At 39.7% G+C, this 25,476-nt stretch overlaps 1 long non-coding RNA gene across 2 annotated transcripts; it reads left to right on the forward strand.

Moving 5' to 3' along the window:
• Positions 1-1,462: 1,462 nt before the first annotated feature.
• LOC134361019 (uncharacterized) lies at positions 1,463-25,158 on the forward strand. 2 transcript variants are annotated; one of them, XR_010021378.1, is made up of 4 exons: positions 1,463-1,831; positions 11,749-11,975; positions 14,865-14,998; positions 24,878-25,158. It is a non-coding gene; the product is annotated as an uncharacterized LOC134361019 (long non-coding RNA). The 2 variants fall into 2 exon arrangements; XR_010021379.1 differs by lacking the exon at positions 14,865-14,998 and having other exon boundaries at positions 1,469-1,831.
• Positions 25,159-25,476: the final 318 nt, after the last annotated feature.

Below are 25,476 nucleotides of genomic sequence, written 5' to 3' on the forward strand. Positions count from 1 at the left end.
GTGAGATATCAATTAGGTCAAGTTGATTGATAATTTTTTTCAAATATTCTGTACCTCTTTTGAATTTTACCTACTTGTTTTGTCAGTTACTGAGTGGTATGAAAATACAAAACTATGCTATCGACACTAAGTTAATCATTATGCAGCATACGCATGTATTGAAACAACACACTGTGTCCCACAAAGAATAAATATAAACTTGATGAAAAAAATCCCAACCATAATTGTGAATTTATTTAATATTTAGTCCTGTCAGTGTTTGCTTTACGTATTTTGAATCTTTCTTATTAGGTACATTGTTGTACCTTTTATCATTAAGAAATGCTCCTCTTCACTTCTGGATATATATTCAAAAGAAAGGAAAGCAGGGGCTCAAAGAGATATTGTACAACCATATTTATAGCAGCATTATTCACCGTAGCCAAAAACGAACTGGTTAGGACATTACTCTGTGTCACATCTGGAAATATCTGGTGACTAAAGTTATTTCGAAATGTAAACCAGGAAGGTCGTCCGCTGCCTTTGGTTTTATTCACGATCTAGAAAAAGTAATGTAGTTGAACATACTCATATTCTTCGCTTCCTTCGGACTATAATTTTACTTTATCTTTACATAGAGTTTTAGAGTTGACAAAATGCTCTTAAATACATTATCTCACTTCTCCCTCGCAGCAGCCCAGGAATATACTGTTTACCGTTTCATCACGAACGCTCGAAGGAAGTTTTGTCAGTAAGTCGCCCAAGGTTGACACCGGCTTCCCGGCGCAGGGCCGGCTACGTCTACGCCGCCCAAACCCTAAATCCGCTGAAGCCAGAGTTTAGGACGTTTCAGACTTGCCTCTCGATATACAGAGGCACGGTCTGCCCTCCGTACGCGGATAAGGGCCTCCTCGATATTAATGATCTCTGTCCCCAAATCTTGGCCTCCCAGAGGGAGAGACCAGGAAGAGCGGACCCCAGGCGGCGGCCGTCGGGAAGGCTGGGCTGGCGGCTGCTACGCAGACAGGACGTGCGCCCGAGAGGCTCGGTGGGCTCGTCAGGATTCGGTGCAGACGAGCAGGGCCCGAGGAGGGAACGTGAGCCCGGGAGGGCGGACCACGGCAGGACCAATCTCGCCGATTCGAGTTGGGAACAAACCTCGCCCCCTCCCGCCCCCGTTCCCCTTTCTCAGTGAGGACGGTTTGGGGGCGGGTGGGAAAGCGCGTCCTCGGAGCGCGCGCGCTCCACCGCCTCTCCACGGCCGCATCGGCCGGCGATGGCTGCGAGTGCGGACGAAGAGCTTGCGGGGGCGGTTCTCGACGCCGGTGTCAGGCCGGCTCGGCTGGTTCGGAGGCCCGCCCGGCCCCTCGCTCTGCCGGCCGCCGCCCCCCGCCCGCTGGGCTGCCGCGCCGCCGCGTCGAGAGGGCGGGGCCGGGCGCGCGCCGGTCCCCTGCACGCGGGCGCGCTGGCGGCGCGCGGCGCCTCGGCCTGAGGGAGCGCGGGACGGTGCGCCGGCGTCGCGTGCGCGGTGTGTGAGCAGGTCGCGCGCGCGGCAGGCGAGTGAGGGAGCGGGGAGCGGCCGGGTGCGTGTGTGTGGGAGTGAGTGCGTGTGGGAGTGGGAGGGAGGGGAAGGCAGAACGACCGCAGGCCGCGAGAGAGTGGGCGAGTGCGAGAGGACGTCCGGCTGGCCGCGGGAGCCGCGGGCGGCGGAGGAGAAAGGAGGCGGCTCCCGGCATCCCGACCCCTCCCCCGCCTCTCCTCCGACTTCCAGCCGGCCCGGCTGCCCGCGCTTCCTCAGAGGCCCCAGCCGGGCTCCGGCGGCCGACGGCGAGGGAGGCGCCGCCCGGGCCAGGTGAGGGCACAGTCGCGTCCCTCCCCGTGTGGGGCAGTGAGGCGGGGGCCCGCCCTCCGGAGTGGGCGACTTGGGCGGAACGGACACCCCGACGAGCGGGCGCAGGCCGGGGAGGGAGCGGGGCCGTGCGCGCCCGGGGCCCGGGGCTTGTGGAGGCCGGTGGTCGCTTGGGTGCCGGGGTCGGCGGGGAGCAAGGCAGAAGCAGGTCGTCGTGGCGTGTGTGCGGGGAGGGGGCGACAGAGCCGCGTGCGCGACACTGGGAGAACTGTCTCGGAGGGAGGCGGCGACCTCGGGCGTGAAAGAAGTATGGTTTCCCCTTTGGGTGAGGGGTGTGGTAACCCGGGGATGCTCTGGAGTCCAACCTGCGGTTGCTAAGCTGGCCCCGAGCGTGGGCGTCTCCACTGCCCGGCTGCCTCCGGACGGGCCCGCGCTGTGACCGGCGGAGCACGGGAGTGGGGTGCTCGTCCCGCAGGTCCTGCTCCAATTCCACGTTTTCCTCCTCACGTCTGCGTTTCAGTGTCGTTCCCGTCTTTCCTTTGACAGCCCTCTGAGTAAGAAGGCTTGTTTGGCTTTATTTGTAAGCACGTTGACCATGATGTGAAAGCTTAGCCCTCGCCCAAAAAAGCCGAGCCAGGAGTAATAACTTCGGTCTTACGAATGTATCCTTATCTCTTACCGCAGACTGGTGTCCTAATTGTGCTTGCGAGTAGAGATGGGGCGTTGATTCTGCTCTGTACGTGAGGTTATTCTACTAACTTCGATGTAAATTCTTTCAGTGTGCTGTTATTTTCTCACTAATTACATATGTTGTTCCCACATGTTTGTGGAGTTGGGTTAAATTCTAAAACTGTATGGGAAATATATGGGCAGCTTAGTATGGAAGATTTTTATTTTGGGGAGGGCTTGATATATTTATTATATTTATGGAAGTTCTTAATTGTTAACTATAACTATTCAAATTTCAGTTATTTAAATCTCACCTTTTTTCATAATATTGGGTTGTTTGAAGGTCATTTCTTCTGTTGTTTTTTTAAAGCAATTAATTGTCAAAATACTTTTAAGATATTCATTTGGACTAAACACTGAATTTTCAGTCGTGGAAGCGTAAACCTAATTTTAAAAACAGTCATAACATTTTTTTTTTCTAATGGCCTTGTGTTAACTTAGTGTTTCAAGGTGGAGGAGACCTATTTTGTTTTGGGGTAATCGATTTTATGTTTATTCCTTTCTGTCTTGGTTAGTGCTATTAATTTCCTTCTTTCGAGTCATTGATTGAGTTGTTTGGCAACATGGCTGTTGATGTTTTTTATCTTTCTCTGTCTCCCTTTTTTTCTCTCTTGTCTTCTCTCACCCCTACCAGGTGCTGGAGTCTGCTTGTCAGGGAGAGGGGCAGTCTTTGATTCTGAGAAAAGAGCCAAGAAGGGGAACAGCAACAGTCAGTCACATACAATCCTCCACTCAGTCAAGAGCCACTTTTCTCTTCCTGCCTTTCCCTCCGCAGGGGGGAAGGAGCTGAGTATCTAACCTTTAGCCCATTGGCTACCAGATAAAATTCCACTTATCTTAGTTTCTACTGCATAGCTTTTTTGGTTTTCCCGTGTTTCTCGAGAGTCCCTTTTGAATATACTCAAGTCAATAGTATCTTCTGGGAGTGGAGGGGAGAGTGACAACAAGAAATTATCCCCTTTTTTCTCTTCCTGTCTATTCTGTCCCCTTTTCCTCTCCAGAGGGAAATTACCAGCAAAATCTTATAAATCATCTACCCTTTTTCAGCCATATGGTGAAGAAACACAGTAAAGTGGACATTCTTATTTTCTCTGACCAATGAACACAAATCAAGCCTCTGGCATTAATTTGTTGGGGCACGTGGAGCGACATATCTTTTAAGATATCTCCCAATTCTTCCTTTCCCTAATTGTATCTACCTGGAATTTGCTGCTGGGGTAAGTCATTAAATTCATTTCTCAAAGCTCCCTGCTCCGTGAGCTGGAAGGCAGATGATTGATGACCATGAACATTGGTAGCTGATGGAGGAAGGGGACAGAGCACAGTGAGTTGTTTCACACTTTGGAATGCCGGAGCAGCTTTTTATCGTCTTCTGGGGAGCAGATTTAGAGACATAAACCAAGTGAAAATGGATGGAGGAAGGACTTCTATACCCACGAACAACATGTGAAGAGAGAAAACCAAACATAAAGTGAGATGGGTGTGTTTTATCGTACATTGCTTGCTGACAACTGTTTTGTGGTCACTTTAGCGATGTGGATTTGTAGAAAGACTATTTTATGGCAGTTAGTTTACAAAGTATTCTGCAAATGGGATAAGTCATAAATATGTGAGAAAAGAGCCTTTAGAAATTGTAATAGTTATGTTACTTTAAAGGCTGAGGGAGGAGATTGTGATAGGAACAATGAGAAAAGTGTTATTTTTAAATGTTAGTTGTGCTGAAGTGCAGTTTCAAGAGAGGTTGAGTAGGGAGATTAGGTACAGATGTTGGGGAAATTGTCTTTCGTTACTTGCAATTTTCCTGCTTGTCATATTAAGGATTGCTAAGAAATTATAGAGAACCTCTGAAAATATCTGTACATAATTTATTTTAGATTCATGTGCCATATGTATCTGTACGTGTTAGGTTTGCAGAAAAGAACTGACATTCTGGCTTCATGGTAACTAATGCCATGATGTTATTTTTAATGTTTTCTTTTCCATTGTTTTTTTCCTCTCAGAATTGGCTTGGAGGACAAAAGCCATCGAGCTAGACAGCTCTACTCCCTTAGTGGCTTGTCTGCATGGAACTCATCTGCTTATATCTTTTTCTTCTTACTGAAATTATGGTTTTGTGGGGTTTTTTTTCCCTTAACTTTAACTTGTAACAAAGCTAATTATTTCAGGATCAGTTGTATGATGATAATGAAAAGTAACATTAGGCTTGATTTTTTTTGTTGGTTTCTTTTAAGAGAAACTGAAAAAATGTTACAAATTTTGGATAAGTATATTTAGATCTTATAGTGATACACATTTGTCTGGTATTTAATATTGAAATGGGTATGGTTTTTTGATATTTCTTTATGATTAAATATAGCAAACTCTTAAAATTACTCTTGTCCCTTAACTCTTGTCCCTTGCATCTCTGGGATGAATCCCATTTGATCGTGTTGAATGATGTTTTAAGTGTGTTGTTGGATTCTGTTTGCTAGTCTTTTGTTGAGAATCCACATTGTGTTTTGTTTTGTGTATTGAAAAGAATTGGAGGCACTAGGACTCATTGTGGGGAAAAAAACTTTGATAAACAGATTTTTGGCTAAAACCTGAAGTGTCATAAAGTTGGTGTTAAAAGGTAAAAATTTTTATTATTAAGTCAATCACATAACTTGATTTGGAGGGAGACTCTTGGGACTTAGAATCAGAAATTCTTGAGATCCAAGCTGTATTACTTAATATAATTAAGAATTTTTGGGGGGGAATAAGTCTCTTAATTCTCTTAACCTCAGTTTTCTTAATCTGTAAAGTGGCTATTAGAAAACTTGACGTTGAATTGAAATAACATGTATAAAAATTCTCAGTAAATTAGTCCAGTATCTAAACTTTGATAAGGCCTGCAATCATTCAACATTTTCAAACACTGTCCCTTTGTTATATGGTATTTGATATCTTAGAAGTCCTAGGTTCTGAGGAAGACACAATTGTTGTTTGCAGTAAGATTTAACTTTTGTGGGGAAATAGGACTACTAACTTTTCAATCTTGAGTAATAAAGATAGTAAGAACAAATGTTCATTGCTTCCTCAATATGTCTCACGTCCCTAGTAACAACCAGAATTATAGTGTGAGAATGGCTAGAATACTCTTATATGTATAATATTATGTAGACTCATGGAGGAAGGGTGACTTTAAGAGCCAGAGAAAACTTAACATTTGAGCCCTGAGTTGATTAAGTAGGTCTGGAGTATATATTCCAAGCAACAAGAAGCATGAGAGAATACAGTGTGTTCAGTAAACTGGAAGAAAGAAAGGGCAGAAGATTAGTTTGGAGGCCTTTATAGCATTCCAAGTGTCATATGTTGAATGTACTGGAGATGAAGAGAAGAGTAAAATTCAAGTGATATTTGGGAGATAGCATTAACATCGTGTGTTTGTATAAGTAGTAAAGGAAAGATGGAAGTAAAATGACCAGGTTTCTGAATTGAGTACCTTAATTAGGATCACTGTGTCAACATGGTTCTCCAGAGAAATGGCACCAATAGGCAATATTATATGTATAAGTATATTATATATAAAGTATATATATACACACACCCTAAGAATGTTTCTGTCAGTGATGGACCGCATATAGGATGGTGATCCCCTAAGATTATAATGGAGCTGAAAAATTTCTTGTGTATAGTGCATATACATAGTGTATAGAGAATGGTGTATCAAACAGTTACTTTACTTTTTAAATAAATTTAGTGTAGCCTAAGTGTTTATAAAGTCTATGGTAGTATGCGGTAATGTCTTAGGTGTTCACAGTTACTCAGCACTCACTAACTCACCCAGGACAAATTCCAGTACGCTCCATTCACAGTAAGTGCCCTGTACATGTGTGCCACCCTTTATCTTTTATACCCTATTTTTACTGTGCTTTTTCTCTGTTTAGGAATGTTTAAATACACAAATACCTTTGTGTTATAGTCACTTACAGTGTCCTGTACAGTAGCATGCTGTACAGGTTTGTAGCCTAGGAGCAATAGGCTATATATACCATATAGCCTAGGTGTGTAGTAGGTTATACCATCTAGGTTTGTGTAGGTACATTCTGATGTTTGTATAATGACACAATTGCCTAACAACGCAGTTCTCAGAATGTATCCCCATCATTAAGTAATGCATGACTGTATTTATTTTAAGGAATTGGCTCATGTGGTTGCAGGGCTGGTAAGTCCAAAATCTGTAGAGTATGCTAGCAGTCTGTAACCTCGGACAGGAGATGATGTTGCAGTCTTGATTCCAAAATCTGTTGGGTAGACCAGCAGGCTGGAAACTTGCTGGGATTTCTATAAATCTCTCTCTGAGTCCTGAGTCTTGAGGCAGAGTTCCTTCTTCTCAGTTTTTGCTCTTTAGCAAGGCCTTCAACTGATTGAATGAGGCCTCTTCACGTTATGAAGGGTAATTTCCTTTCCTTGAGGTAAACTGATGATAGGGAGGTCACATCTGTAAAAGACATTCAGTGATGTGTGGACTGATGTCTGATCAAACAGGTGGACGCTATAACCTAGCCAAGCTGACATATAAAATTTAAATGATCACAGTGGGGAATACAGGTGCTAAAGGAGGTATGTAAATACAAAATTTAATTTTTTTACATGCTCAACTGAGGCAACAGTGGGTGGCATTGAGTAAGGGATGGCCTACCAGTATGCTCATTGAAATAGAATCTGAAATTCAGTCAAGAGTTCTTGGTCGGAAAGAGATATTTAGGGGGTCAGTGTTTCAGTGATAATAGTTGAAACCTGGTTGAGGACGACATTTCCAGAGAGTGGAAAACAAGGTTTAAAAATGAAGCACTGGGGGGATTATATACAGAAGGGGAGGGCTGTCAGGAGAAAAGAATCACAGAAAAGAAGACTGTGGAGTGCCTAAAACTCAAGATACACAGATTTATTATTTTTTTTCCCGAACCTGATCCAGCTCCTGTGTTTCCCATCCAAGAGTGGATGATATCATTGAAAACAAGTCTAGTAATTATCAAGTGGTGTAAATTCTATTAAGATTCTATTGTCCATTATACAATAGAATTGTATACAAATTTCCTTGTGTGTTGGTATATCCGTTTTTCTTCTCCAACCTTTATTTTTCTTCAGGCGTTGGATTCTGAGTTCATATGCTTTGGTCTTATCTGGAATAAAAGATTTTCCTTTTAGTATCAGGTACTGTCTGGCTTCTGCGAGGCTAATGCTAAGGTTGATGTCACGAATTCTATTCACAGCACCAATTGTCTCTCTCCTAATCCTGTTCGTGACAACAATTGTAAAGCTAGGCAACCATGCTAGTTGTCGTGGCTCTTTTACCTGCTGGTAATCCTGCACCAACTGGGTCGATGGGTGAGCTAGGGCTGGGTCTGGAGCTCCCAGACCCCTCAAGCCCATTCACAGACTGGGTCACAAACCCTTCACATGCCAGGCTCAGTCACCAGATCGCTTCACGCAGGTCTATATGCTAGGCAACCAGCCTCATGATCCTTGGAAGCTGCAGGTCTGGAAAAACATGCCAGTGCGGGGTGGGCACTCAAGGCAGTAAAACACCAGCCAAAGGGCAGCCGTGAGGGCGCACCTACTCCACCCACACACAGTGTTTACCGAAGGACTCTTTCTTTTCTTTTTTTTTTTTTAAATTAAATTTTATTTTGTCGATATACATTGTGGCTGATTATTGTTCCCCATCACCAAAACCTCCCCCCCAACAATGTCCTTTCTGTTTGCTTGTCGTATCAACTTCAAGTAATTGTGGTTGTTATATCTTCTTCCACCCCACCCCCCCCGGTTTTTGTGTGTGTGTGTGTGTGTGTGTGTGAATTATATATTAATTTTTAGCTCCCACCAATAAGTGAGAACATGTGGTATTTCTCTTTCTGTGCCTGACTTGTTTCACTTAATATAATTCTCTCAAGGTCCATCTATGTTGTTGCAAATGGCAGTATTTCATTCGTTTTTATAGGTGAGTAGTATTCCATTGTGTAGATGTACCACATTTTCCGTATCCACTCATCTGATGATGGACATTTGGGCTGGTTCCAACTCTTGGCTATTGTAAAGAGTGCTGTGATGAACATTGGGGAACAGGTATACCTTCGACTTGATGATTTCCATTCCTCTGGGTATACCGAAGGACTCTGAACCGGCTCCAAGGCAAGGGGGGCCTGACCAAATTGTTCCATTTTCCCAACAGGTACCGTAATACCTTCAGATGGTAGATGGTGGTTTTGTTTTTTCTCTATTAGAATAATTACCCTTGGGAAACAACCTTACAAGAAAAATGAGGGGGAGAGAAAAGGTATCCTTGATCTGTCATTTTAACTTTTTCTTTTATTTTATGGTATGATATAAATCTTTTACTGTCTCATTGTCCTTCTGTAGGGACTAGATTGATATATCCTTTTGGAAATACTAAATATTCGTTATATGTTTTGAGGTTTTGACTCTAAATATTTAATTTTTCCTTTGTTTATTAAGGAAATAGGTCCTGATGAGAAACAGAATACTAAGCTTTAAGTCTCAGAATGTTTACTTGAAATCATTTATAAGGTAGAAAAATAAATTATCCCTAGGGTTAGTCTGATATGGTAATTGTAATTAAAAGGGGAAATAACTAAAGTGGTACTCTCTATAGTATTATCTTAAAATCAAGAAAATCTTAATCATGAAACAAATGTCTGTTTTTTTTCCTGTGTCAGAGATAAATGAAGCACTTTGTTACCCATTTAATTAGCATTGTCTGGAGCATTCCAGGGTCAGGGTCATGTTTTTTTATTGGTATGCCTATTCACAAGTTTGTGTGAAGAAGTATCTCTCATATAAGAGTAAATTCTCTTTGTAGACTTTCTCTTTATTTCAAAAAAGCTACCTTTCTTCCCTTAGGTAGCATTTATTTGGTATCTGATATTTATGCATTGCTTTCCTTGATACTCTGGGAGGGAAATAAAGAAATAGGGAATTAGTTTTGTGGACATTTGCAAATGTTGCATTTATCTTACACTGCTGGAGAATATTTTCTTACAGATACCTTATTGGGTAGCCAATTTTACTCCTTTAACTGCTGGAAAAAAATTAATCATTTTATTTTACATGGGACTCTTTCCCATCTTTGAAAATAGTATCATTTGAACTTTAAGATTCCGAATCATTAGTAGTACTATCGTTTGGTGTACTTTCCGCCCCCCACACTATGTAGAGTTATGGCTGTCTTTTTGACTTCTTGTCAGCATTTTTGGTTTTTCTTTTTCCTTGATGTTAGTGAATGGCAAATTAGAAAAGTAGATGTTTTAAAATTCTATTAAGGGGAGGACATGACTGCAGCCAGTGGAGGAGGTACCCACCCAGAATATTGGCAGCCTGAGGCTGGGAGCGCCAGTGGGGGGAGGAGCAAGCAGGCATGGAGTCTCTGCCTTTGGAATTGGTGAGTCTTCACCTGACATTTCTGGTGTCTTAGATGTGAATCCCGATGGAGCAGCCACAAGAAGACGAGCAGCTGCTGCAGCAGTAGCTCTGGGGGAGGCTCCGCCACCTGGGCACAGAGGAAGGCTAGCTGCACTTTCTCCTGTGGAAATGGGAATGTATTGTCAGACAGGCAGAAGTTGAGACTTTTCATTCCCTGACAATAAACTAATCTTTGGAGATCACTGTAAAATTATTGTGTATAAAAAATCTGGTCAGTTGTTACTGTGAGATACAGCACCAGTGGAACAATAATTAGGAAAAGAGCATAAGTTTAGAGCCTGTAGGATGTATAGAATATTTTGCTGTAGGGAAAACCATAGCATTTTACATATGTATATGTTATTTCAATAGGTCTGGTGCTTATCTTATACAAAAATTTAAATACCACAAACTATAGCACAAATAATATCTATAATTTACAAATTGCATACCAGCCAGCCTCCAAAAACAAAACATCACAAAACAAGCTGACCACAATTGGGGATAGTATGGTATTTGAAAGAATAAACATATTTCTCTTCATTAAAAATAATCGTCAGTCATATGTCTAAAACTGCTCACCCCAGAGTATCTGGTATTAACTTAGCACAGTTTCTTTCTAGAGAGTATGTGAATTATCACCATATTTAGTGTAGATCTCCTGCTTATTTAATTTAACACCAGTGACTAATTTTGCCTTCGAGGCAATGAGTCATGGGGTAGGTGGGTTACGAGTAGGGTAGGTGGGCAAGTATGGCAGGCCAAGGGGCTGGGCATGTGCGCTGCTGTTGGCTCTCGTGGTGTCTCTGCCCTGTGATGCTCTGGTCTCACTACATACCACTGTGGAGCAGGCCCTTCTGGCTGATACCTGGGAGAGTGCATTAAGGGTACCTGAGGGAACAGTTCCAGCTGCCTGTATTCAGGAAGCCGCCAGTCTGGATAACCTTAGCTTTATTCTGATCTTTGCTGCTTTCCTTCTGCTTTTGGTTTGCTATGTCATCTGGGAATAATACCTCAATGATACTTGAAATTTTGTGGGGGGTTGGTGGGGGGGGTTATCTTTTGTTGTTCTCTAATTTGTAACTTTTTTGCTTCTTCTCAGAAAGCCAATTTTCAGCTGTAGTCTTGCTCATGATAAAACTCAGAGAAGTGGCACTCTAAAATAAGTCCTCTTTCACATTCTAGTAAACAAACTGTATTTGTTTATTTTAAAAAAAAATTCTGTTTAAAGAGAGAATAGAAACACTGAGTAAGAACATGCTGTCCTCTGACTGAACTAAACAGAATTTAGTGAATGGAACTGGGCATTTATTTTGACTATTTAAAGTCCTTTTTGCTCATTCTCCAGTTTATTTTGATTAAATTTACTATGTAAATGACTTTAGCATTGATGCTTATCTAGTAATATAGGTGTTACTATCTCATTTTTTTCTGTGTACTAGGTAGTATATAATATAGGGAATGGTATTGAACATTTCTGCTAAGTGACCTGCTGTAATTAAACTGCAGTTCCAGCTCCCTGGGGGAAAATGGAGAAATCTTATTTCTGGATAGATTGCCAGTTTCTGTCTTTTTAGGGGTAAAAAATTTTTAATTTGAATGAGGAAGAAGACATAACGTCTCTTCACTTTTTTTTCTTTTGTTTCTTGTTTGTATAATTAGTTACAATCACAGCATTATAGTGTGAGATCCCGAAATCAAGTAGATTTCTTGATTTACCTTGTATGTGTGTTTTTTCTTCCATCTAGAAACTGTATATTCAAGAAGAAATAATCCAGAAGGAACAACAAGCAGATCAAGATGTGTAGCTCTGTGGCTGCCAAGTTGTGGTTTTTGACAGATCGTCGAATCAGGGAAGACTATCCCCAAAAAGGGATATTACGAGCATTGAAGACCAGATGTTGTGAGGAGGAACTGGACTTTAGGGCCATGGTGATGGATGAAGTGGTGCTGACAGTCGAGCAAGGAAACCTGGGTAAGTCTATACTAAGTGATCTTTTGGTTTTTTACTTAGAATATAGTGAATCTGCATGTTTTAGAAATAATTAGGACAAAGAAATCGTGAATAGCCTCATCATTACTAAGTATTACCTAATCATAAAGTCTAGTATATTTTGTGGAAGAAATGGAAACAGTAATATTTATTAACTCCCTTACTGTATTTAAGAAAATATTGGGAGGGAAATTAAAGCTAACTTTCTAGTTTTCTTGTATTTTTTCTTCTAGTTATAAGGTGCTACTAAGGAAATTTGTATATTGCAGGGGGAGTCCTGTTAATAAGTTATTCAAAAACCACGTGTGATTCTTATTTTCTTTTTGTTTTGTTTTTTTGGCAGCTGCCTGGTTCAGAAATCCAAAATTATGACCTCTTTTTTCTTTATATGATACTTCATGTATGTGGTACAAACTACTAATACAGTTTTTCTTATAGATAAAAGTGTCCTAATGATTTGACTCACTTTGTGATAAATATTTCTAGTATTTCTAATATTTCTTATTTGTTTAAGGATTACAAGGGGAAGATATCTTGGAAAAGTGTAGAAATTCTTTAGGACTGACTTTCAGGAATCTCTAAATCTTTGGTTTGGAAAGTTATGGCTTGTTACAGCTAAATTGGTCATTTCTGTCTTGGGAGCATTATAAAATGTCATATAAGTGGAACTTTTGTTTGACTTTTAGAAAATACTTCAGAATTTAGTGATAGTATAAATACATTCTAAATCACTTAACTTACTTTGTGACTTGAATCATAATGAGGCCCCATGATTTAATTTCCTCAGTAAAATGGAGAGATGGTTATTGTGAGAATTAATGATATACAGGATACTAAAGTCTTACTATATAAGATACAATAAAGTCTGCTATTATAGGATAATTTTATTCATAAGCTAGTTAATAGACCCAGAATCTTGGCTGATCACTAAAATGTTACTATGGATTTAAGTGACTAGAATCTTTTAGCAAACAGTTATTCTTTATTCTCAGCCCTTTTTAAATGTTTATTTCCTCTGCAGTACCTTTTAGCAGTATGTTGCTGCAAATGTTTCCATGTTGTTTCACTTACATAAACAAGTACTCTTGTTCTCTTGCATGGATTTACTACCTTTATTTAGATGATGCTCACTGTTTTATTTTCAGTCTAGTCCTCTTTTCAGTATATGTGCCTGGGTCTAATACCTAGTTATTCAGATTCAGAAGACCTGGGATAGAGTCTATTTCATTCTGTCATCAAATATTGAGCACTTACTATGTGCTGTTTATTGGTATGATTTGCAAACTGAAACGTAGTCCCTGTATTCTAAAGGATAAGGTCAACACTACTTAAATGACCACACAAATAAATATAAAATTATTATAACTTTGGTAAGTTATGAACAAAATATATAAATGTTACTTTGCACGCCTCCCACATCTATGACGGAGACTCTTGATCAAATCAAGGTAAATCTTTTCTCTAAAATCCACTATCTGTGACATGCTTTTTCAACTTATACCTTTTGCAGTGTAAGTGACGTGTACAGCTGCTGTGGAACTTGGAGTCAGAACTCAGATACTTTACTGTCTTTGGAACCATGATCTTGAAGTCTTTTTAGGAAGAAACATATAATGTGCAAATGTGGAATGCTAGTGTACTCAACACCACCCTCACAGGCTTCTCCTGTACATTTTTGTGGGTTTTTTTGTTTTTTTGTTTTTTGGCGGTTGGCAGGTATGGGGATCTGAACCCTTGACCTTGTTGTTACAAGGCTGCACTCTAACCAGCTGAGCTAACTGGCCAGCCGCATTTCTGTGTTTTAAAGGTTGGAAAACCGAATGCTGCAGCCAGGGTTTCTTGTGAAATCTAGTGTCTTCTGAGTAGACAAACAATATTTGGGAGTTAGAAATGGTCATTTCTGTTTTTAAAAAGCCTTTTAAAAGGCTTGAAAAAGATGTAGGTTGAAAAACTGTTGTTCTTGATTTTTTTTTTCTCAATTGCCTACTGGACATTTTCACTTTGTTCTCAACTGTCACTTCTATGCCAATCTGTCAAAATTGAACTCACTTTTTCTTCCTAACCCTGTCTTCTTATCTCCACTTCTCTGTCTCTCTTTGTAACATCACCTTTCTCCCATTGCCCTGACCTTAACTGTTGACAGGTATTTTTTTGTTTTGTTTTGTTTTGTTTTGTTTTTTAATACTTAAGAGCCAGTTTGCCACAACATTTTGTTGGCTTTTTCCTTCTGAGCCATAACTGGTCTACTCACTATCCTGAATCGGGCTGTCATGGCCTCAAATTTTAATGACTGCAATGTCCCTCTAGCTCTTTCTTTTTCACATTGATCTTTCCTCTCTAGCCCTTTTACATCTTCATTAAACACTACTTTTGTCATCTTAACATCCTTATAAAATTCAGAAACTTATTTTTCTCTGTAGTGTCAAGTCTAATTTTTTTAAAGATTCTTCATTGATGCATCTCCTGTGTATTCAGTTATTTCTAAGTGGTTATTTTGGCGTTTTTTACATTTTATATTTAAATCTCATATGATCTTTTAGGGAACATATCATTTTACAGATGAGGAAGCAACCTGTTTCACAGAATTAAGTGGAGGAATTTGAACAAAATTCTTGTTCTAACCTATTACCAGGTCTTTGCTGTATATGCTGATGCTGCTTGATAGACTTTCCAGTCTTGTCTCTCATTTAGTCCTTATTCTTTGGGTCAATATGTTCACTATAATATTGTCATTTATAATGTCACTTAAGTTCATTGCTATTTCTTTGTCTTTGCTCATACATTTTACTCCATCTGAATGTCTTATTTCCTACCCTGGCCTTATCACACCTCTTTTGTGAAGTTTTTTTTTTTTTGTTTGTTTGTTTTAAGGATGACTGGTAAGGGGATCTTAACCCTTGACTTGATGTTGTCAGCACCATGCTCTCCCAAGTGAGCTAACCGGCCATCCCTGTATAGGGATCCGAACCCGTGGCCTTGGTGTTATCAGCACCACACTCTCCCAGGTGAGCCACAAGCCAGCCCCTCTTTTGTGAAGTTTTACCTGACTACTTTTATTGAAGTTTCAAAGCAGTTAATGCTTATGAGACACAGGTAACCCTTAATTGATTACATAATCATCTTTTTAAAATGGATTTATTTTAATTTTGTGTTATCATTATTTCAAGTACAGAGTTTCAGTATCTTATATTGCATGTTGTATCTCTCTTAACAAGATATGGAGCACATAAATACTTTTGATCCTACTTATGCGTTAGTTTACCAAATAAATGTTTAATGTCCATTGTTTATAGCATAAAATATTACCCACATCAACCACCATGGGATACCACTTCACACTCCCTAGGATGGCTTTATTTTATTTTTTTGTCTTTGAAATGATTTATTTAGACATGGAAATGTGACTTAGGAACAAGTCATAAAGTTTGAGGATAATAATTTTTTAAAAAATTTTTATTGAATCATAATTTTACATATTTGGGGGGATCAACAATGACATATTGATCAAGTCAATATTACTGGTGTATATATATATATATATATATATATAGTTAAAAATCATACTTATTCTTTATGCCCCTTGTCTAGTCTCTCCCCATTCCCCATCCCTCCCCCCTCTAATTACCCTATATTTCTTCTCTCTTTCTGAAAGAGTAATGGTTACTCTGTTGATTTGTTGCCTAGATGATCTGTCTAATGCTGAGAGGTGTGTTCAGGTCCCCCAATATTATCACAGAGCAGATGCTTCTTCTGTCACTCTGGAATGAGCTTTGTGGAGAGAGACATCGTCTCTTCTTTGGTCTCTGCTGGTGACTCTCCTTGTGTCAGTGCACTCCAGTGGCTGGTGGACCATCTGCATGGTGGTTGTGGCATCTAGCTATTTTTGTGGCTGCCGTGGTTCTTGTGGTAGCTGTGGTGGGCCAGCCACATGGAGGTGATGTTTTTGGCATGCTCTTTACCTAGTTGGTGGTGGCAATGGCAGTGTGCCTGGTTGTGGGAGGGGGTCTAGTCCGCGAATCCATGCCTCAGGACCCTGGGAGGGCCCCGTGGTGCTGGTGGTGTGCCTGGTTGTCCTTTGACCCCAATTTCTGGCTTGGTAGCCCAGGGGACTTTTGGTCCTTCTAGGTGTTATAGATGTTCTTTGGTGAAATGAGACCTTTACTAGTTAATACCAAACATTGTCTCTGGTTGCGGGTACTTTGTTTTTTCTTTCATTTGTGTTGGGTTATTTGCTGTTCCTACCATTTAAACTCTGCGCTGGAACTAATTTGTTGTTCTTTGCTTACTTCTAAAATGGGGGAACTTCCTGTGGGGACCAGGATTTGAGCTCTGTGATTGAGCTAAGTTGCTGCTTTGCTGCTGATTCCCTGGGGAAGGCTTTTTGTGCAGCTCAGGTTTTAATGGTTGACTTTATAGGTACTTCCAGCTCTCAAGAGATCTGGTGCACCTGGGTTGTGTAGAAACTCTGATCTAGGCCTGAGTCTTTTTAGCAAACCACCCAGTGCAATTCTGTATTCCTGACCAGTCTCCTCTGTGTGATTCTACACTGAGTGGGGGAGAGATCAGCTGTCCTTGCTGTGCCCCATTGTTCTCCTGGTAGACCCATCTTCCCCACCACCCATGCTGCAAACACTTCCCATGGGACGGGCCATATGCCGGTCCCTTGCATTGACTCGCCTGCCTCTGAGTAGCTCCTTTTCTTCAGTTGTTGTGGCTCCTTGCTCCTGTGTGGGTCCATGGGAATCCTGTTAGTGGTCTTGCTGGCCTGGGGGCCACCATGGCCCTCTTCTCCCCTGCTGCCTCCAAGCAACTTCATCCGAAGGGCACAGCTGTGGCTTTTGCTGCCTTCTGCTCCCAGTGCTCAGCAGCTCCAGCCTGGAAGTGGCCAGGGCTCAAAACAGTCAGAGGGGTTTTTTCTTTCTCTCATGATGGCTTCTCCCACCTTCATGAACTCTGTAGGTCTCTCCTCCACCCCTAAGCTCTAGTGGCCCCAGCCTGACTGTCGTTGCTTTTTTATAGTTGTAAATTGGTTGATTTGTCAGAGAGTAATGCTAGGGGCCATCTATTCTACCATCTTGACTGGAGGCCCATATTTGTGCTTTTATCAGTATATACTGTGGCAGTATTTTGTTGGAACCCTGCATAGTGGAAATTATGGGTCAAAATGATGAATATTAAATTTTAATAGATATTGTCAAGTTGCCTTCTAAAATGGTTTACAATTTTACATTCATTCCAGGTTTCTATTTTGCAAAACGTTAGCCAGCCCTGGGCATTGTCAGTTTTTATAATTTTTGCACATCTATGTAGGCAAAAAAAGAAAAAGAAAACTTTAAAAAAATTACTAGTGTCTTTTATTGTTAGTGAGTTCTAATTCTTATATGAATTGCCTATTCCTATGCTTGGTGTATTTTTCTCTCTTATTCTTATTGCTCTGTAAGAGCTCTTCATATATTATGAAAATTAAGCGTTTGTCATACAGGTTGCACACATTTTTCCTAGTTTTTCTTTAAAAAAATTTTTTTAAATTTAATTTTATTTTGTCAATATACAATGTGGTTCATTATTGTGGACCATTGCTGAAACCTCTCTCCCCACTCCGTCTCCACCCTCCCTCCCTACAATCTCCTTTCTGTTTGTTCATCGTATCAACTTCAAGGAATTGTAATTGTTGTTGTCTTCTTCCCTCCCCCCACCCCAGGTTGCTTGTGTATTTATTTATTTATTTTTAGCTACCACAAATAAATGAGAACATGTGATATTTCTCTTTCTGTGCCTGACTTGTTTCACTTAATATAATTCTCTCTAGGTCCATCCATGTTGTTGCAAATGGCACTATTTCATTCTTTTTTATAGCAGAATACCATTCCATTGTGTAGATATACCACATTTTCCGTATCCACTCAGCTGATGATGGACATTTGGGCTAGTTCCAGTTCTTAGCTATCGTAAAGAGTGCTGCAATGAACACTGGAGAACAGGTATACGTTCGACCTGATGATTTCCATTCCTCTGGGTATATTCCCAGCAGTGGGATAGCTGGGTCATATGGTAAATCTATCTGAAGTTGTTTGAGGAACCTCCATACCATTTTCCATAGAGGCTGCACCATTTTGCAGTCCCACAAACAGTGTATGAGAGTTCCTTTTTCTCCACAACCTCACCAGCATTTATCATTCACAGTCTTTTGGATATTAGCCATCCTAACTGGGGTGAGATGGTATTTCAGTGTGGTTTTGATTTGCATTTCCCGAATGCTGAGTGAGGCTGAGCATTTTTTCATGTGTCTGTTGGCCATTCGTATATCTTCCTTTGAGAAATGCCTGTTTAGTTCTTTTGTCCATTTTTTAATTGAGTTACTTGTTTTTTTTGTTGTAAAGTTGTTTGAGTTCCTTATATATTCTGGATATGAATCCTTTGTCAGATGTATATTTTGCAAATATTTTCTCCCACTCTGTTGGTTGTCTTTTAACTCTGTTAATTGTTTCTTTTGCTGTGCAGAAGCCTTTTAGTTTGATATAATCCCATTTGTTTATTTTTCCTTTGGTTGCCCATGCTTTTGGGGTCATATTCATGAAGTCTGTATTTAGTCCTACTTCCTGAAGTGTTTCTCCTATGTTTTCTTTGAGAACTTTTATTGTTTCAGGGTATATATTTAATTCTTTAATCCATTTTGAGTTGATTTTATTATATGGTGAGAGGTATGGGTCTAGTTTCATTCTCCTGCATATGGATATTCAGTTCTCCCAGCACCATTTGCTGAAGAGGCAGTCTCTTCCCCATTGTATAGGCTTGGTACCTTTGTCAAAGATCAGATGGCTGTAGGTGTGTGGGATGACTTCTGCATTCTCTATTCTATTCCATTGATCAGTGTGTCTGTTTTTATGCCAGTACCATGCTGTTTTGGTTATTATAGCTTTGTAGTATAGTTTAAAGTCAGGTAGTGTTATGCCTCCAGCTTTTTGTTTGTTTGTTTGTTTGTTTTTGCTCAGAATTGCTTTTGCTATGTGTGGTCTTTTGTTATTCCATATAAATGTCTGGATAGATTTTCCCATTTCTGAGAAAAATGTCTTTGGAATTTTGATGGGGATTGAATTGAATTTGTATATCACTTTGGGTAGCATGGACATTTTCACAATGTTGATTCTTCCAAGAGCATGGGATATTTTTCCATCTTCTTGTGTCCTCTAATTTTTCTCAGCAGTGGTTTGTAGTTCTAATTATAGAGATTTTTCACATCCTTGGTTAACTCAGTTCCAAAGTATTTAACTTTTTTGGTGGCTATTGTAAATGGGCAAGCTTTCTTGATTTCTCTTTCCACATGTTCACTATTGGAGAATACAAAGCTATTGAGTTTTGTGTGTTGATTTTGTGTCCTGCTACTTTGCTGAAATCATTTATCAACTCCAAGAATAATATTTTTGTAGAGGCTTTAGGCTGTTCGATAGGATCATGTCATCTGTAAACAGAGACAGTTTAACTTCATTTTTCCAATCTGGATGCCCTGTATTTCCTTCACTTCTCTAATTGCTCTGGCTAGTACTTCCAACACTGTGTTGAATAGGAGTGGTGCGAGGGGGCATCCTTGTCTAGTTCCTGTTCTTTTTTTTTTTTTTTTTTTTTTTTAAAGATGACCGGTAAGGGGATCTTAACCCTTGGCTTGGTGTTGTCAGCACCACGCTCAACCAGTGAGCTAAGTGCCCATCCCTACATAGGATCCCAACCCAGGGCCTTGGTGTTATCAGCACCACACTCTCCTGAGTGAGCCACGGGCCAGCCCTAGTTCCTGTTCTTAAAGGAAAAGCTTTCAGCTTTTCCCCATTCAGGATGATATTGGCAGTGGGTTTTTCATATATGGCTTTAATTTATTGAGATACTTTCTGTCTATACCTAACTTACAGAGAGTCTTCGTCATGAATGAGTGTTGAATTTTGACAAATGCAAACAACATCTATAGAGATGATCATATGGTCCTTGTGTTTGATTTTATTAATATGGTGTATCACATTTATTGATTTGTGTATGTTGAACCAACCTTGCATCCCTGGGATGAATCCCACTTGATCATGGTGTATAATTTTGCGTATGTGCTGCTGTATTCTGTTAGCTAATATTTTATTGAGGATTTTCACATCTGTATTCATCAAGGATATTGACCTGTAGTTTTCTTTTTTTGTTGTATCTTTACCCGGTTTTGGTATCAGGGTGATATTTGCTTCGTAGAATGAGTTTGGGAGAATGGCCTCTGTTTCTGTCTTTTAGAATAGTTTCTAGAGAATTGGTGTCAATTCCTCTTTGAATGTTTGGTAGAATTTTGCTGTGAATCCATCTGGTCCTGGGCTTTTCTTTGTTGAGAGCCTTCTGATAACAGCTTCAGTCTCTTTTATTGTTATTGGTCTGTTCATATTTTCTACATTGTCTTGGCTCAGTTTTGGTAGTTGGTATGTTTCCAGAAATTTATCCATTTCCTCCAGATTTTCAAATTTGTTTGCATATAGTTGTTTATAGTAGTCTCAAATAATTCCTTGTATTTCAGAGGTATCAGGTGTAATATCACCTTTCTAATTTTTGATAATTGGATCTTCTCTCTTCTTTTTTTAGTTAGCCATGCTAATGGTATGTCAATTTTATTTATCTTTTCAAAAAACCAACTTTTTGATTCATTGATCTTTTGTATCATTTTTTGGGTTTCAGTTTTATTAAGTTCTGCTCTAATCTTAATGATTTCTTTCCATCTGCTAACTTTAGGTTTGGATTGTTCTTGTTTTTCTAGTTCTTTACGGTGAAGTATTAGGTTGTTCACTCGCCATCTTTCCATTCTTCTGAAGTAAGCATTTAGTGTGATAAGTTTCCCCTTCTGTACTGCTTTGCAGTATCCTAGAGGTTTGGTATGATGTATCATTGCTTTCATTAGTTTCAATAAATTTTTTGATTTCCTGTTTGATTTCTTCATGGACCAATATGTCATTAAGTAGAATGTTGTTTAATTTCCATGTGTTTGTATAATTTCCAGAATTTTGTTTGTTATGGATTTCTAATTTTAATCCATTCTGTTCTGAAAAAATACATGGGATAATTCCAATTTTTGTGAATTTGTTGAGACTTGATTTGTGACCTAACATGTGATCTATCCTGGAGAATGATCCATGTGCTGATGAGAAGAATGAATATTCTGAGGTTGTTGGGTGGAATGTTCTGTAGATATCTGCCAATTCCAATTGGTCTAGAATGTTGTTTAGATCTTGTGTTTCTCTGCTGATTCTTTGCCTAGATGATCTGTCCAATATTGACACTGGGGTGTTCAGGTCCCTTGCTATTATGGTATTAGTGTCTATTTCCTTCTTTAGGTCTAATAGAGTTTGCTTTATAAGTCTGGCTGCTCCGACATTGGGTGCATATATATTTATGACTGTTGTGTCTTCTTGATGTATCAATCCTTTTATCATTATGTAGTGGCCCTCATTATCCCTTTTTATGGTTTTTAGTTTAAAATCTATTTTATCAGATATAAGAATAGCTACTCCAGATCGTTTTTCATTTCTGTTTGCATGGTAAATCTTTTTCCATCCTTTCACTCTTATTCTATGTGAGTCTTTATAGGTGAGGTGGGTCTCCTGAAGGCAGCATATAGTTGGGTCCTCCTTTTTAATCCAGTCAGCCAGTATGTGTCTTTTGATTCGGGAATCTAATCCTTTTAAGTTGTTACTGAAAAGTGTTGATTTACTCCTAGCATTTTATTGATTTTTGATTGGATGTCTTAAGTGTTTTTTGTTCCTTTCTTTCTGATTTACTGTTTGTCTTCTGTAATTGTTGATTTCTTGGGTTGTAGATAAACTTTTTTTCCCCTCTCTTCATTGTTGGCATTTTTATTTTACTCGTGGGTTTTGATTTTTCTTGAGTTCTTATGGCAGTGGTAGTTATTTTTCAGGTACCAAACCCAATACTCTCTTGAGAATTTCTTGTAAGGGTAATCGTGTGGTAGTGAACTCCTGCAGTTTTTATTCATCTAAGAAATATACTATTTGCCCTTCATTTCAGAAGGATAGCCTTGTGGGGTAGAGTATTCTTGGCTGGCAAACTCTGTCTTTTAGTATTTTGAATATATCATCCCATTCCTTTCTGGCTTTTAGGGTTTGTGATCTGAATAGTCTGAAGTTAGTCAGATTGGGGCTCCCTCATATGTGATTTGATGCTTCTCTCTTGCAGCTTTTAAGATTCTCTATCTTTGAGTTTTGCCAATTTGACTATAACATGTCTTGGAGAAGGCCTTTCTGGGTTGAATACATTTGGGGATCTTTGAGCTTTCTGAATCTGAAGATCTGTGTCTTTTCTTATACCTGGGAAGTTTTCTGCCACTATTTTGTTGAATATGTTTTCAATGCAATCTCCTTTTTCTTCTTCTTCTGGAATACCCATGACTCAGATATTTGAGTGCTTAAGGTTGTCTGATATCTCTCTTAGATTTTCTTCAGTGTTTTTAATTCTTTTTTCTATTTTTTTGTCTGCCTGTGTTATTTCGAACAGCCCATCTTCAAGGTCAGAAGTTCTCTTTTCTGCTTCTGCAAGCCTGCTAGTTAAACTCTCTGTTGTGTTTTTTATTTCGTTGAATGAATTCTTCAGCTCAGGAAGCTCTGCTACATTCTTTTTCAGGGCATTGATTTCCTTGTACATTTCTTCTTTCAGGTCCCATATACTTTTCCTCATTTCATAGTGTTTTCTTGCTGAGTATTCTTGTATCTCATTTAGTTTCCTTAGAATTGTCATTCGAAATTCCTTGTCAGACATTTCAAGAGCTTCTTGTTCTATAGGATCTAGAGCTTGAGAGTTATTACCCTTTGGTGGTGTACTTTCTTGATTTTTCATATTTCTGGTATCTTTCCTTTGATGTTTAGTCATTGTGGCAAGGGATTTCATGGTCCACTGGTTTGACACTATTGTCTGGCTAGGATCCTGCCAGGGCTGCCGGTTTGGCCTGGCTGCCCACTGGCACCTCAGGCGTGTGGTCACCACAGGTCTCAAATCTCTTCGGGGAGGCGCCTCTCTGGTCAGCATGCACTCGGCCGGGCTGGGGATGGAGTCTGGTGGCAGCGAGACCTTCCTGCTAGGTCATGCGCTGGCACCACAGGGCACTTGGTCTCCATGGGACTCGGGCCTCTCCGGGGGTTGCCTCTCTGGTTGGTGCGCACTCACCCGTGCTGGGGATGGTGTTCGGTGGTGACGAGGCCTACCTGCTCAGTCGGGGGCTGGCGTTGCAGGGCGTGTGGTCTCCATGAATCTTGGGCCTCTCTGGGGAGGCACCTCTCTGGTTGCTGCGCACTCGGCCGGGCTGGGGATGGAGTCCAGCAGCAGTGGGGCCTACCTACTTGGTTGTGCACTGGCACCACAGGGCATGTGGTCTCTGTGGGACTTGGGCCTCTCTGGTGTGGTGCCTCTCTGGTCGGCATGCACTTGGCTGGGGTGGGGATGGGGCTCTTTAAAATTTTTTGATGGTGTTTTATCATAATAGAAAGTTTTAATTTTATGTGGTCATGTTTATAAATTTCTTCCTTTACAATTCACATGTTACCTATTTGCTCAGAACAGATCTGTTTTTTAGAAAGGCATAGAAGTGATGTGGAGGTATATGATGGGGGGTGGGCTGGGAAAAATGAAAAAAAATGAGACCTGTTGGTTACTCACTGTAACTTGTGGCAATGGCATTGAGCATGGCAATAGAAGACAGATTTGAGGGACTTTTTTTTTTTAATATAACAACTTTTTTGAGATATAGTTCACTTATCATATAACTCAGCTACTTAAAGTGTACAATGGTTTTTAGTATATTCACAGAGATAGGAAACCATTAATCAAGTTTAGAATATTTTGCCACCCCATGAAGAAGTCCCATAACCATTAGCAGTCGTTCCACATTTCTCTTCAACTTCTCCCAGCTCCTGGCAACTACTAGACTACTTTCTATCTCTATAGATTTGCTTTTTTTGTACTTTTCACATATGGAATCATAAAATATGTGACTTTTTGGTGGCTGGTCCCTTTCACTCAGCATAATATTTCAGAGTTTATTCATGTTATACTGTGTATTAGTACTTCATTATTTTTTATAGACAAATAATTATTCCATTGTATGATTCTACCACATATGTTTATTCACTGATGATGGACGTTTGGATTTGTGTTTGGTTTTTGTTGTTTTAGTTGGTTTTTTGTTGTTTTTTTTTTCATTTTGGGCTTTAAGGAATAATATTGCTATGAACATTCTTGTCCAAGTTTTTGTATGGACAGCTGTTTTCAATTCCCTTGGGTATATACATTGGTGTGAAATTGCTTGGTCATTTGGTAACTCTAAACATACCTTTATGAGGAACTGCCAAAATATTTTCCAAAGCACTGCACCATTTTACAAATTTCCACAGGAATGTATGAGATTTCTAATTTCTTCATACCACAAAATAATCTTTAAAGAATAATAATTTCTTCATAGCCTCACCACCAACTGTTATATATGTCTTTTTGATTATAGACATTCTAATAGGTTTAAATTGGTATCTCATTGTGGGTTTGGTTTGCATTTCCCTAATGACTAAAGATATTGAGCGTGTTTTTGTTTTTGTTTTTGTTTTTTATTGGCCTTGTATATCTTCTTTGGAGAAGTGTCTTTTCCAGTCTTTTGCCCATTTTTTAATTGGGTTGTCTTTTGTTGAGTTGTAAATTCTCAAATATTCTAGATATGTCCTTTAACAGATATGTGATTTGTAATTATTTTCTCTCATTATGTAGATTGTTTCTTCACTTTCATGGTGATATTCTTTCTTTTTTTCTTTTTCTTTCTTTCCTTCCTTCCTTCCTTCCTTCTTGCCTGCCTGCCTGCCTGCCTGCCTGTACAGGGATTCGAACCCTTGACCTTGGTATTATCAGCGTCATGCTCAACCTACTTGAGTGAGCTAACTGGCCAGCCCTCATGATGTTATTCTTTGAAGTATTAAGGTTTTTAATTTAATGAAGTCCAATTTATCTTGTTTTTCTTTTGTTGCTTGTGCTTTTGATGTCATATCAAAAAAGGTTTTTCAAACCAAGGGTCCCAAAGACTTACATTTAGATCTGTGATCCATTTTGTGTTAATTTTTACGTATGGTGTGAAAAAAGGGTCTAACTTCATTCTTATGCTTGTGGGTATTCACTTGTGGAAAATAAAATCCGATCTTGTCAATAACTAGTCCAGTGTGTGGGTTATTTTAAAAAGCAGACTTGAAAGGATTTGACAGCTAGAAGGTAAAGGAAATAGAAGAATCAGAGATTTTAGTTTAGGAATTAGATAATTAGTAATGCCAGTAACCAAAGTGGGCAAATCAATTGAAAGAGAAAGATCAGACGAATTTTGGAAGATCACTTTGGGCATGTTGAGTTTGAAGTGCTCACTGGTTTTCCAATTAGGTCATTGATGTCTTTTGCAACTGAAGCTTCAGTAGAGAGGTTACAATGGAAT

This window comes from Cynocephalus volans, chromosome 12 (genome assembly GCF_027409185.1).
Source record: "Cynocephalus volans isolate mCynVol1 chromosome 12, mCynVol1.pri, whole genome shotgun sequence".
In the NCBI taxonomy this organism is placed as follows: Eukaryota; Metazoa; Chordata; class Mammalia; order Dermoptera; family Cynocephalidae; genus Cynocephalus; species Cynocephalus volans.